This window comes from Lucilia sericata, unplaced genomic scaffold (genome assembly GCF_015586225.1).
Source record: "Lucilia sericata isolate MDLA Ls3-8-SP2 unplaced genomic scaffold, ASM1558622v1 Contig001085F_arrow, whole genome shotgun sequence".
NCBI classification, from domain to species: Eukaryota; Metazoa; Arthropoda; class Insecta; order Diptera; family Calliphoridae; genus Lucilia; species Lucilia sericata.
The window spans coordinates 1-13757 of NW_023995060.1; the positions used below are offsets into that span (position 1 = coordinate 1).

Consider the following 13757-nt stretch of genomic DNA (forward strand, 5'->3'; position numbering starts at 1 on the left):
GATTTTCTATAGAAAATTTTTACTCTAGAAGAGTATGATTTTCTATAGAAAATTTTTACTCTAGAAGAGTATGATTTTCTATAGAAAATTTTTACTCTAGAAGAGTATGATTTTCTATAGAAAATTTTTACTCTAGAAGAGTATGATTTTCTATAGAAAATCTTTGCTCTAGAAGAGTATGATTTTCTATAGAAAATCTTTGCTCTAGAAGAGTATGATTTTCTATAGAAAATCTTTGCTCTAGAAGAGTATGATTTTCTATAGAAAATCTTTGCTCTAGAAGAGTATGATTTTCTATAGAAAATCTTTGCTCTAGAAGAGTATGATTTTCTATAGAAAATCTTTGCTCTAGAAGAGTATGATTTTCTATAGAAAATCTTTGCTCTAGAAGAGTATGATTTTCTATAGAAAATCTTTGCTCTAGAAGAGTATGATTTTCTATAGAAAATCTTTGCTCTAGAAGAGTATGATTTTCTATAGAAAATCTTTGCTCTAGAAGAGTATGATTTTCTATAGAAAATTTTTGCTCTAGAAGAGTATGATTTTCTATAGAAAATTTTTGCTCTAGAAGAGTATGATTTTCTATAGAAAATCTTTGCTCTAGAAGAGTATGATTTTCTATAGAAAATTTTTGCTCTAGAAGAGTATGATTTTCTATAGAAAATTTTTGCTCTAGAAGAGTATGATTTTCTATAGAAAATTTTTACTCTAGAAGAGTATGATTTTCTATAGAAAATTTTTACTCTAGAAGAGTATGATTTTCTATAGAAAATTTTTACTCTAGAAGAGTATGATTTTCTATAGAAAATTTTTACTCTAGAAGAGTATGATTTTCTATAGAAAATTTTTACTCTAGAAGAGTATGATTTTCTATAGAAAATTTTTACTCTAGAAGAGTATGATTTTCTATAGAAAATTTTACTCTAGAAGAGTATGATTTTCTATAGAAAATTTTTACTCTAGAAGAGTATGATTTTCTATAGAAAATTTTTACTCTAGAAGAGTATGATTTTCTATAGAAAATTTTTACTCTAGAAGAGTATGATTTTCTATAGAAAATTTTTACTCTAGAAGAGTATGATTTTCTATAGAAAATTTTTACTCTAGAAGAGTATGATTTTCTATAGAAAATTTTTACTCTAGAAGAGTATGATTTTCTATAGAAAATTTTTGCTCTAGTAAGAGTATGATTTTCTATAGAAAATTTTTGCTCTAGTAAGAGTATGATTTTCTATAGAAAATTTTTGCTCTAGTAAGAGTATGATCTTTTTTTTTTGCTCTAGTAAGAGTATGATTTTCTATAGAAAATTTTTGCTCTAGTAAGAGTATGATTTTCTATAGAAAATTTTTGCTCTAGTAAGAGTATGATTTTCTATAGAAAATTTTTGCTCTAGTAAGAGTATGATTTTCTATAGAAAATTTTTGCTCTAGTAAGAGTATGATTTTCTATAGAAAATTTTTGCTCTAGTAAGAGTATGATTTTCTATAGAAAATTTTTGCTCTAGTAAGAGTATGATTTTCTATAGAAAATTTTTGCTCTAGTAAGAGTATGATTTTCTATAGAAAATTTTTGCTCTAGTAAGAGTATGATTTTCTATAGAAAATTTTTGCTCTAGTAAGAGTATGATTTTCTATAGAAAATTTTTGCTCTAGTAAGAGTATGATTTTCTATAGAAAATTTTTGCTCTAGTAAGAGTATGATTTTCTATAGAAAATTTTTGCTCTAGTAAGAGTATGATTTTCTATAGAAAATTTTTACTCTAGAAGAGTATGATTTTCTATAGAAGATTTTTACTCTAGAAGAGTATTATTTTCTATAGAAGATTTTTACTCTAGAAGAGTATGATTTTCTATAGAAGATTTTTACTCTAGTAAGAGTATGATTTTCTATAGAAAATTTTTGCTCTAGGAGAGTATGATTTTCTATAGAAAATTTTTACTCTAGAAGAGTATGATTTTCTATAGAAGATTTTTACTCTAGAAGAGTATGATTTTCTAAAGAAAATTTTTACTCTAGAAGAGTATGATTTTCTATAGAAAATTTTTGGTCTAGACGAGTATTTTTATTATTTGTTTTATGATTTTCTATAGAACATTTTTGCTCTGGAAGAGTATGATTTTCTATAGAACATTTTTGCTCTAGAAGAGTATGATTTTCTATAGAAAATTTTACTCAAAAAGAGTATGATTTTCTATAGAAAATTTTTACTCTAGAAGAGTATGATTTTCTAAAGAAAATTTTTACTCTAGAAGAGTATGATTTTCTATAGAAAATTTTTGCTCTAGACGAGTATTTTTATTATTTGTTTTATGATTTTCTATAGAACATTTTTGCTCTGGAAGAGTATGATTTTCTATAGAAAATTTTTGCTCTAGAAGAGTATGATTTTCTATAGAAAATTTTTGCTCTAGAAGAGTATGATTTTCTATAGAAAATTTTTACTCTGGAAGAGTATGATTTTCTATAGAAAATTTTTACTCTAGAAGACTATGATTTTCTATAGAAAATTTTTGCTCTAGAAGACTATGATTTTCTATAGAAAATTTTTGCTCTAGAAGACTATGATTTTCTATAGAAAATTTTTGCTCTAGAAGACTATGATTTTCTATAGAAAATTTTTGCTCTAGAAGACTATGATTTTCTATAGAAAATTTTTGCTCTAGAAGACTATGATTTTCTATAGAAAATTTTTGCTCTAGAAGACTATGATTTTCTATAGAAAATTTTTGCTCTAGAAGACTATGATTTTCTATAGAAAATTTTTGCTCTAGAAGAGTATGATTTTCTATAGAAAATTTTTACTCTGGAAGAGTATGATTTTCTATAGAAAATTTTTGCTCTAGAAGACTATGATTTTCTATAGAAAATTTTTGCTCTAGAAGACTATGATTTTCTATAGAAAATTTTTGCTCTAGAAGACTATGATTTTCTATAGAAAATTTTTGCTCTAGAAGACTATGATTTTCTATAGAAAATTTTTGCTCTAGAAGACTATGATTTTCTATAGAAAATTTTTGCTCTAGAAGAGTATGATTTTCTATAGAAAACTTTTGCTCTAGAAGAGTATGATTTTCTATAGAAAATTTTTGTTCTAGTAAGAGTATGATTTTCTAAAGAAAATTTTTACTCTAGAAGAGTATGATTTTCTATAGAAAATTTTTACTCTAGAAGAGTATGATTTTCTATAGAAAATTTTTACTCTAGAAGAGTATGATTTTCTATAGAAAATTTTTACTCTAGAAGAGTATGATTTTCTATAGAAAATTTTTACTCTAGAAGAGTATGATTTTCTATAGAAAATTTTTACTCTAGAAGAGTATGATTTTCTATAGAAAATTTTTACTCTAGAAGAGTATGATTTTCTATAGAAAATTTTTGCTCTAGTAAGAGTATGATTTTCTATAGAAAATTTTTACTCTAGAAGACTATGATTTTCTATAGAAAATTTTTACTCTAGAAGAGTATGATTTTCTATAGAAAATTTTTACTCTAGAAGACTATGATTTTCTATAGAAAATTTTTACTCTAGAAGACTATGATTTTCTATAGAAAATTTTTACTCTAGAAGAGTATGATTTTCTATAGAAAATTTTTACTCTAGAAGAGTATGATTTTCTATAGAAAATTTTTACTCTAGAAGAGTATGATTTTCTATAGAAAATTTTTACTCTAGAAGAGTATGATTTTCTATAGAAAATTTTTGCTCTAGAAGACTATGATTTTCTATAGAAAATTTTTGCTCTAGAAGACTATGATTTTCTATAGAAAATTTTACTCTAGACTTTGCTCTTTTAAGAGTCACTGTTGCAAATGGATATTCTCCTACTTCATCTTTTTTCCTTTCCTGTCATATATGAAAATTTATATATTTTTTTGCAAGATTTATAACTCTATTCGTGACAAATTGAAAGTGAAAAAAAAGATGAAATTATGGGGTAAGAAAAAATTTCTATAAAGAAAAATGAAATCAAGTTCAGGGCATAAATGTCTGTTGATGTGCAAAATGTGAAATGAAAAAAAAGAAAAACTAAAAAAAATCTAAATAGAAAATTTCCTTTAAAAAAATCCAACAAATCTTTTTATTCGAAAGCAGACAATACACAGTGTAATGGCAGTGAAAAGTAGACTAAAAATTCCAAAAAAAAGTAAAAAAAGTGAAAAAATCTACATAAAGAAAAATGTAGATACAGATGATATGGAAATCTACAAATAATAGACTCAAAAATGTGTTCACAAATATGAATATAAATTGAATTTAACACTCAAAAAGTTTACGTAAAGTGTAAATCGCATTTATATTCATTTGACCATGAAATCAAGTGTATAAAAGAGAAATACATACATATTTGAAATGACAATTTAAATTATGATTTTGGAAGTTCTATAGAAAGTTTATTTCTTTTTAGTTAAAAAATGTTTATAAATTTTTGTTTTAAATTTATAAAAACGTTTATTTTTAATTTGGTGGAAAAATCATTTTAGCTCAAGTGTTATTGACACTTTTGAAAAATAAAAGCAAAATTTATAATTAACTTTCTTTGATCATATAAAAAAAATTAAAAAGAGTACTTATTCTTAGTTAAAGGTATAAACTCACTTTATAAAGAATTTATCACTTATTTTATAAACAAAATATTTTTTTTTAATAATGTTTCAGAATATGTTTGTATACTGCAGATGTCTGTGTATTTTCCATTACATTAGTCTTAAATTTTTATTAGACTTTCTTAAATAATTATAATCGTTTGAAATTGATTTATCTATAAGCCCTTGCGGACTTCCAAAAATTGCCGTAGTGGACGGTATTTCACGTCCCCATGGCGAGGTATTGGTTAAAGTTTTCAACTAGCAATAATCGCACCTCAGTAAACACTTCATGGGTTACGATATTACCACTGCGCAAAGCTAATGATACTCTGCGCAAGCTTCACTATATAAGTTAAAATTAAAATGAACTTTGTGGGAATTATATTCATAAGTTTAGTTAAAAATTTAAACTTACAGCATCTTTAAAAGAAGATAATAAGGGATGATTCTTAAATATGGTATCTAGCAGTTTTTTATTTCAATTAAATAAAAGGTCTACCAGTTTCAAAGGGGTAGTTTAGGTGTCATTGTAGGGATACTAGTTCGATTAAAAGTGGTAGCAATTTTGCAAAAAAAAAAAGATGTATTTTGCGCAAAGTTATTTCCTTAGGTACAAGCACACAAAAATGAACGAACGAACTAATCGTCAATCTAACAGGTAGACTAGACTATAGACTAGACTATAGACTAGACTATAGACTAGACTATAGACTAGACTATAGACTAGACTATGGACTAGACTATAGACTAGACTATAGACTAGACTATAGACTAACTATGGACTAGACTAGACTAGGACTAGACTATAGACTAGACTATGACTAGACTATAGACTAGACTATAGACTAGACTATAGACTAGACTATAGACTAGACTATAGACTAGACTATAGACTAGACTATAGACTAGACTATAGATAGACTATAGACTATAGACTATAGACAGACTATAGACTAGACTATAGACTAGACTATAGACTAGACTATAGACTAGACTATAGACTAGACTATAGACTAGACTATAGACTAGACTATAGACTAGACTATAGACTAGACTATAGACTAGACTATAGACTAGACTATAGACTAGACTATAGACTAGACTATAGACTAGACTATAGACTAGACTATAGACTAGACTATAGACTAGACTATAGACTAGACTATAGACTAGACTATAGACTAGACTATAGACTAGACTATAGACTAGACTATAGACTAGACTATAGACTAGACTATAGACTAGACTATAGACTAGACTATAGACTAGACTATAGACTAGACTATAGACTAGACTATAGACTAGACATAGACTAGACTATAGACTAGACTATAGACTAGACTATAGACTAGACTATAGACTAGACTATAGACTAGACTATAGACTAGACTATAGACTAGACTATAGACTAGACTATAGACTAGACTATAGACTAGACTATAGACTAGACTATAGACTAGACTATAGGCTAGACTATTGACTAGACTATTAACTAGACTATTGACTAGACTATTGACTAGACTATAGACTAGACTATAGACTAGACTATAGACTAGACTATAGACTAGACTATAGACTAGACTATAGACTAGACTATAGACTAGACTATAGACTAGACTATAGACTAGACTATAGACTAGACTATAGACTATACTATAGACTAGACTATAGACTAGACTATAGACTAGACTATAGACTATACTATAGACTAGACTATAGACTAGACTATAGACTAGACTATAGACTAGACTATAGACTAGACTATAGACTAGACTATAGACTAGACTATAGACTAGACTATAGACTAGACTATAGACTAGACTATAGACTAGACTATAGACTAGACTATAGACTAGACTATAGACTAGACTATAGACTAGACAAGACTATAGACTAGACTAGACTATAGACTAGACTAGACTATAGACTAGACTAGACTATAGACTAGACTAGACTATAGACTAGACTAGACTATAGACTAGACTAGACTATAGACTAGACTATAGACTAGACTAGACTATAGACTAGACTATAGACTAGACTATAGACTAGAGACTATAGACTAGACTATAGACTAGACTAGACTATAGACTAGACTATAGACTAGACTATAGACTAGACTATAGACTAGACTATGACTAGACTATAGACTAGACTATAGACTAGACTATAGACTAGACTATAGACTAGACTATAGACTAGACTATAGACTAGACTATAGACTAATAGACTATACTATAGACTATACTATAGACTACTATAGACTAGACTATAGACTAGACTATAGACTAGACTATAGACTAGACTATAGACTAGACTATAGACTAGACTATAGACTAGACTATAGACTAGACTATAGACTAGACTATAGACTAGACTATAGACTAGACTATAGACTAGACTATAGACTAGACTATAGACTAGACTATAGACTAGACTATAGACTATAGACTAGACTAGACTATAGACTAGACTATAGACTAGACTATAGACTAGACTATAGACTAGACTATAGACTAGACTATAGACTAGACTATAGACTAGACTATAGACTAGACTAGACTATAGACTAGACTAGACTATAGACTAGACTAGACTATAGACTAGACTATAGACTAGACTATAGACTAGACTATAGACTAGACTATAGACTAGACTATAGACTAGACTATAGACTAGACTATAGACTAGACTATAGACTATACATAGACTAGACTATAGACTAGACTATAGACTAGACTATAGACTAGACTATAGACTATACTATAGACTAGACTTTAGACTAGACTATAGACTAGACTATAGACTAGACTATAGACTAGACTATAGACTAGACTATAGACTAGACTATAGACTAGACTATAGACTAGACTATAGACTAGACTATAGATTAGACTATAGACTAGACTATAGACTAGACTATAGACTAGACTATAGACTAGACTATTGACTAGACTATTGACTAGACTATTGACTAGACTATTGACTAGACTATTGACTAGACTATTAACTAGACTATTGACTAGACTATTGACTAGACTATTGACTAGACTATTGACTAGACTATAGACTATACTATAGACTATACTATAGACTATACTATAGACTATACTATAGATAATACTATAGACTATACTATAGACTAGACTATAGACTAGTCTATAGACTAGACTAGGCTGTATACAATTGTTTAAATCAATGATAATTAGTATTTAAAAAAACTGTTCTTATTCAAAAACGAATTCTTAGTACATACATGTGTATGTATATCTTAAAACATACATATAAATGGATGTTTTATATAGAAAAATTTGATTGTATTTTGGGTATTTACACAGGAAACTCATTATGCCAAATTTGCCTAAAGCCATAACAAAACAAAAATCCTTTTTTTTCGTATTCTACAACACCAAAAAGCAAAAGTAAATTTTAAAGTTTCAAAAATACATTACCCACATTCATACATAAGTACGTATGTAGATAAACACACATGTAAATTTTATATATTTTTATATAAATAATATAGATGCCAAATGATTGTAAACAAATTTTCAGTTATATTTTTGGTTTTTATCTTTTCTTTTCTCCCTTTTCTACTCTGCTGTTGTTAGTATCACGGACGTTTACATCAATAAATCTTAAAGTCCTTTATAAACAAAAGAATATAAAATTATTTTCCTTTTTGTTTTGGGATAAATTCCCTTAAATAAAAGCCTTTTGATCTAACAATCAATGTTGTAAAACAAAATATCTACAAATTGCTTTTGTTTTTGTCCTTGCCTGTTGAAACAGTTTTTCTTTAGAGTAAATCCTTTTTTGCTACATTTTTGGCAAACAAAAAAAAAAAATTGGGAAAAATTTTAAAGTGAAAATTTATATACAAATAATAAATTTGTATATGTTTTATGTGTGAGTGTATTTTTAGATTTTTCAAATTTTTTCCATATTGGCCCACATATCTTTTTTGGAAGGGTTAAGTTTGGTGAATATCTTTGCTCTAGATTTTTTTATGATATTTTATATGTAAAAGTAGAAAGAGTTTTCTTATGAAGTTTAACCCCTTTTTTAGCTTGCTTAAGAATCTCAGTAGCTTATTATGCTAAATACAAGTTGATTTATTATGATGATTGTTAAACTCATAAATTTAGCATATAGAAAATATCTGTTGAATATTTGTTTAAATTTTGTTAGAAGTTATCAGTTTCTAGGAGAAAGTTAAGCATTTTTAAGGAAAAGTTAAAACAAAATTAAGTTTGATTTTTTTATATAGAACGTCTAGACTCTCTAGATAATGATACTACTTATACATTAAGGTAGACAAATCAATAGACTATTGATTAGTCTATAGACAAGTCCATAGTCTAAAGACTAATCAGTACACTAGTCAATATCCTAATCAAGTCCATTAATTCATCTATAGACCAGTCCATAGGATAATCAGTAATCTGGTGAATAAACTAGTCCTTACACTAGACTAGTTTAGGGCCTAAACTGAATTGATCTATTGACTAGCCTAGAAAATATAACAAATAATAGATTGACTTATATATTAACTTATCGGTGGACTAACAACTAGTCAATAGACTATTTCTTTTCCTAGCCCATATGCTAGTCTATGGACAAGACTACTCCATTGTCTTGTGGATGAATATATTGACTAGTCTAAAGACTTGTTTATGGACTATTCTATTGACTAGTCTCTGGACTGGTCTATTGACTAGTAAATGGACAAATCTACTGTCTAGTCTATAGACTAGTATATGTAGTACTCTATTGACTAGTCTATGGACTAGGTTATTGATAAGTCTAATGACAAGTTCATTGAAAAGTCTATGGACTAGAATCAGAAACCTTTCGTGATGACCAAATTTTTGAGGTTTCATGATTCACAGGTAGACAGGTAGGTCGTCTACTTAATTAAAAGTTTATTTTGTCATAGAAAGGTAGACAGGTAGGTCGTCTACTTAATTAAAAGTTTATTTTGTCATAGAAAGTTTCATTAACTAATTATAACTGATTGAAATTGATTTATTTATAAGCCCTCTCGGACTTCCAAAAATTGCCGTAGTGGACGGTTTTTCACGTCCCCATGGCGAGGTATTGGTTAAAGTTTTCAACTAGCAATAATCGCACCTCAGTAAACACTTCATGGGTTACGATATTACCACTGCGCAAAGCTAATGATACTCTGCGCAAGCTTCACTCTATAAGTTAAATATAACATAAACTCTATGAGAATTACAAACATAAGTTAAATGAAAAAAGAAAAAAATTAGCGCTAATAACCAGCAACAAACAGCTGTAAACATCCACATTTCATCTCTTATTCGCAACACAAGCTAAAAAAGGGGGTTGGCAAACTATATTGTCCAGTTCATTATTAACAACTACACTAAAAACTTTACTAATTAGTTACTTAAATAAAATATAATTTCATTAGAATTTTTTTCTGCCATTTTTTTATTACTTCCTGATTATATATTAGTTTTTTTTTGTTGCTGCTGCTGTCATTGTTGTTATTTTTACCTTAATAAACTATGAAATGAATTGCTTTACACCAGACGGCTAGACGGCACAACAGCAGCATCAATACAGACACTTCAACACACACTGAACTCTAAATAAAAAAGTAAAAGTCGAAAAAAAACATCAGTGTGTAACGGAAGTCACTTAATTTAAGTATTTTTTCCATTTTCAGTTTCATTTATCCATTTTACAATTCATATCCGCAAAAATGTAGATGAAAAAAATTGGAAAAACATAAAAAACATCTTTATTTTTGTTATTTGCCAATATTTGATAGTAAGTGTTTGGTGAAAAGAGAGATAGAAGAATATTGTTAAAATAAGACTATGTGTTAAAATCAAATATGAGAAAAAAATTTGTAGCATACATTTAAAAACACTTTCATATTCCTATTAATGCAATGTATGTAAATCAGCGATCGTTTGATATAACCAATAGGGACTGATAAACTATTTACGTAATCAAATGTTCATAAATTAAAATAACACACATGTTGTTAATACAATATTAATCTAAATGTAAATCTATATCGTTCTATCTTAAAAACAAAATAGTTTATATCATGTTCTCTTTGCACCAATCGCTGCTGTTGATACATATAAAAGTGTAAATGTATAAGTGGTTTTAATGCATGAGTGTTGGTACAAGTATTGGAAGTATTACAACAATATGCCCTTATAAGTGCACTTGTTAGTTTGTGAATTACAGGGTGATAACTACAATAACACGACAACTTACACTTATGAATATAACTGGAACTATTGTACGTTTTACAGTGGAACGAACTGTGAAAAATTATAATGGATCACTAAATAAGAACTTTACTAGACCAGCATTAGAACTAAATTAGAACTGAACTAGAACTAAACTAGAACTAAACTAGAACTGAACTAGAACTGAACTAGATCTGAACTAGAACTGAACTAGAACTGAACTAGAACTGAACTAGAACTGAACTAGAACTGAACTAGAACTGAACTAGAACTGAACTAGAACTGAACTAGAACTGAACTAGAACTGACCTAGAACTGAACTAGAACTGAACTAGAACTGAACTAGAACTGAACTAGAACTGAACTAGAACTGAACTAGAACTGAACTAGAACTGAACTAGAACTGAACTAGAACTGAACTAGAACTGAACTAGAACTGAACTAGAACTGAACTAGAACTGAACTAGAACTGAACTAGAACTGAACTAGAACTGAACTAGAACTGAACTAGAACTGAACTAGAACTGAACTAGAACTGAACTAGAACTGAACTAGAACTGAACTAGAACTGAACTAGAACTGAACTAGAACTGAACTAGAACTGAACTAGAACTGAACTAGAACTGAACTAGAACTGAACTAGAACTGAACTAGAACTGAACTAGAACTGAACTAGAACTGAACTAGAACTGAACTAGAACTGAACTAGAACTGAACTAGAACTGAACTAGAACTGAACTAGAACTGAACTAGAACTGAACTAAAATGAACTAGAACTGAACTAGAACTGAACTAGAACTGAACTAGAACTGAACTAGAACTGAACTAGAACTGAACTAGAACTGAACTAGAACTGAACTAGAACTGAACTAGAACTGAACTAGAACTGAACTAGAACTGAACTAGAACTTACTAAACTGACTAGAACGACTAGAACTGAACTAGAACTGAACTAGAACTGAACTAGAACTGAACTAGAACTGAACTAGAACTGAACTAGAACTGAACTAGAACTGAACTAGAACTGAATAGACTGAACTAGAACTGAACTAGAATGAACTAGAAACTGACTATAAAGAACTGAACTAGAACTGAACTAGAACTGAACTAGAACTGAACTAGAACTGAACTAAACTGAACTAGAACTGAACTAGAACTGAACTAGAACTGAACTAGAACTGAACTAGAACTGAACTAGAACTGAACTAGAACTGAACTAGAACTGAACTAGAACTGAACTAGAACTGAACTAGAACTGAAACTAGAACTGAACTAGAACTGAACTAGAACTGAACTAGAATGAACTAGACCTGAACTAGAACTGACTAGAACTGAACTAGAACTGAACTAGAACTGAACTAGAACTGAAACTGAACTAGAACTGAACTAGAACTGAACTAGAACTGAACTAGAACTGAACTAGAAACTGACTAGAACTGAACTAGAACTGAACTAGAACTGAACTAGAACTGAACTAGAACTGAACTAGAACTGAACTAGAACTGAACTAGAACTGAACTAGAACTGAACTAGAACTGAACTAGAACTGAACTAGAACTGAACTAGAACTGAACTAGAACTGAACTAGAACTGAACTAGAACTGAACTAGAACTGAACTAGAACTGAACTAGAACTGAACTAGAACTGAACTGAACTAGAACTGAACTAGAACTGAACTAGAACTGAACTGAACTAGAACTGAACTAGAACTGAACTAGAACTGAACTAGAACTGAACTAGAACTAGAACTGAACTAGAACTGAACTAGAACTGAACTAGAACTGAACTAGAACTGAACTAGAACTGAACTAGAACTGAACTAGAACTGAACTGAACTAGAACTGAACTGAACTAGAACTGAACTAGAACTGAACTGAACTGACTAGAACTGAACTGAACTAGAACTGAACTAGAACTGACTAGAACTGAACTAGAACTGAACTAGAACTGAACTAGAACTGAACTAGAACTGAACTAGAACTGAACTAGAACTGAACTAGAACTGAACTAGAAACTGAACTAGAACTGAACAGAACTGAACTAGAAACTGAACTAGAACTGAACTAGAATGAACTAGACACTGAACTAGAACTGAACTAGAACTGAACTAGAACTGAACTAGAACTGAACTAGAACTGAACTAGAACTGAACTAGAACTAGAACTATAACTGAACTAGAACTGAACTAGAACTGAACTAGAACTGAACTAAGAACTGAACTAGAACTGAACTAGAACTGAACTAGAACTGAACTAGAACTGAACTAGAACTGAACTAGAACTGAACTAGAACTGAACTAGAACTGAACTAGAACTGAACTAGACTGAACTAGAACTGAACTAGAACTGAACTAGATCTGAACTAGAACTGAACTAGAACCGAACTGGAACTGTCTAATTCAACCTTCTATACCAATTATACTATTACGAAATTATCCTGCCACTTGAGTAAAAGTTTCTAATAGACCATAATTTAATTTGCTTAACCCATTTCTATTCATTGATTCGATATAAAATTGTTTTCTTATAACCCCACTGTCGTAAATCAGAACCAACTTCATAACATTTGTATTTATATGTTCATATATATGTATGTTTGGTATGTGTTTCTGTTTCTACTATTTTGGTCCTTTTTACATCCGTTTTTTTTCGGGTATGTATTTTGTGTTTTAATACATTCTCATCATTCGTATTCATTTATACAATATTTTTATTATTTGTCTTGTTTGTGTCTCGACATATGTACATACATATGTATGTGTAAGAATAGATGAACGAATGAATGAATAAATGACTATTTGTATGTATAGATAATGCAATTGACAAAATATGTTACCAACCTAATGAAAATACAAATTACTTCCGCACATTGGCACGTCCTCAAATATATGATAAAAAAAAAAAAAAAAAAAATATTCTTTCTAATAATA

General features: G+C 29.0%; 2 non-coding genes across 2 annotated transcripts; both read right to left on the minus strand.

Annotated features, from left to right (window-relative positions):
- Nucleotides 1-4767: 4767 nt before the first annotated feature.
- Nucleotides 4768-4908, minus strand: LOC119609919. The gene has a single exon (XR_005231963.1). It is a non-coding gene; the product is annotated as a U4 spliceosomal RNA (small nuclear RNA).
- A 4718-nt stretch (nt 4909-9626) lies between these two features.
- On the minus strand, nt 9627-9767 carry LOC119609920. The gene has a single exon (XR_005231964.1). It is a non-coding gene; the product is annotated as a U4 spliceosomal RNA (small nuclear RNA).
- Nucleotides 9768-13757: the final 3990 nt, after the last annotated feature.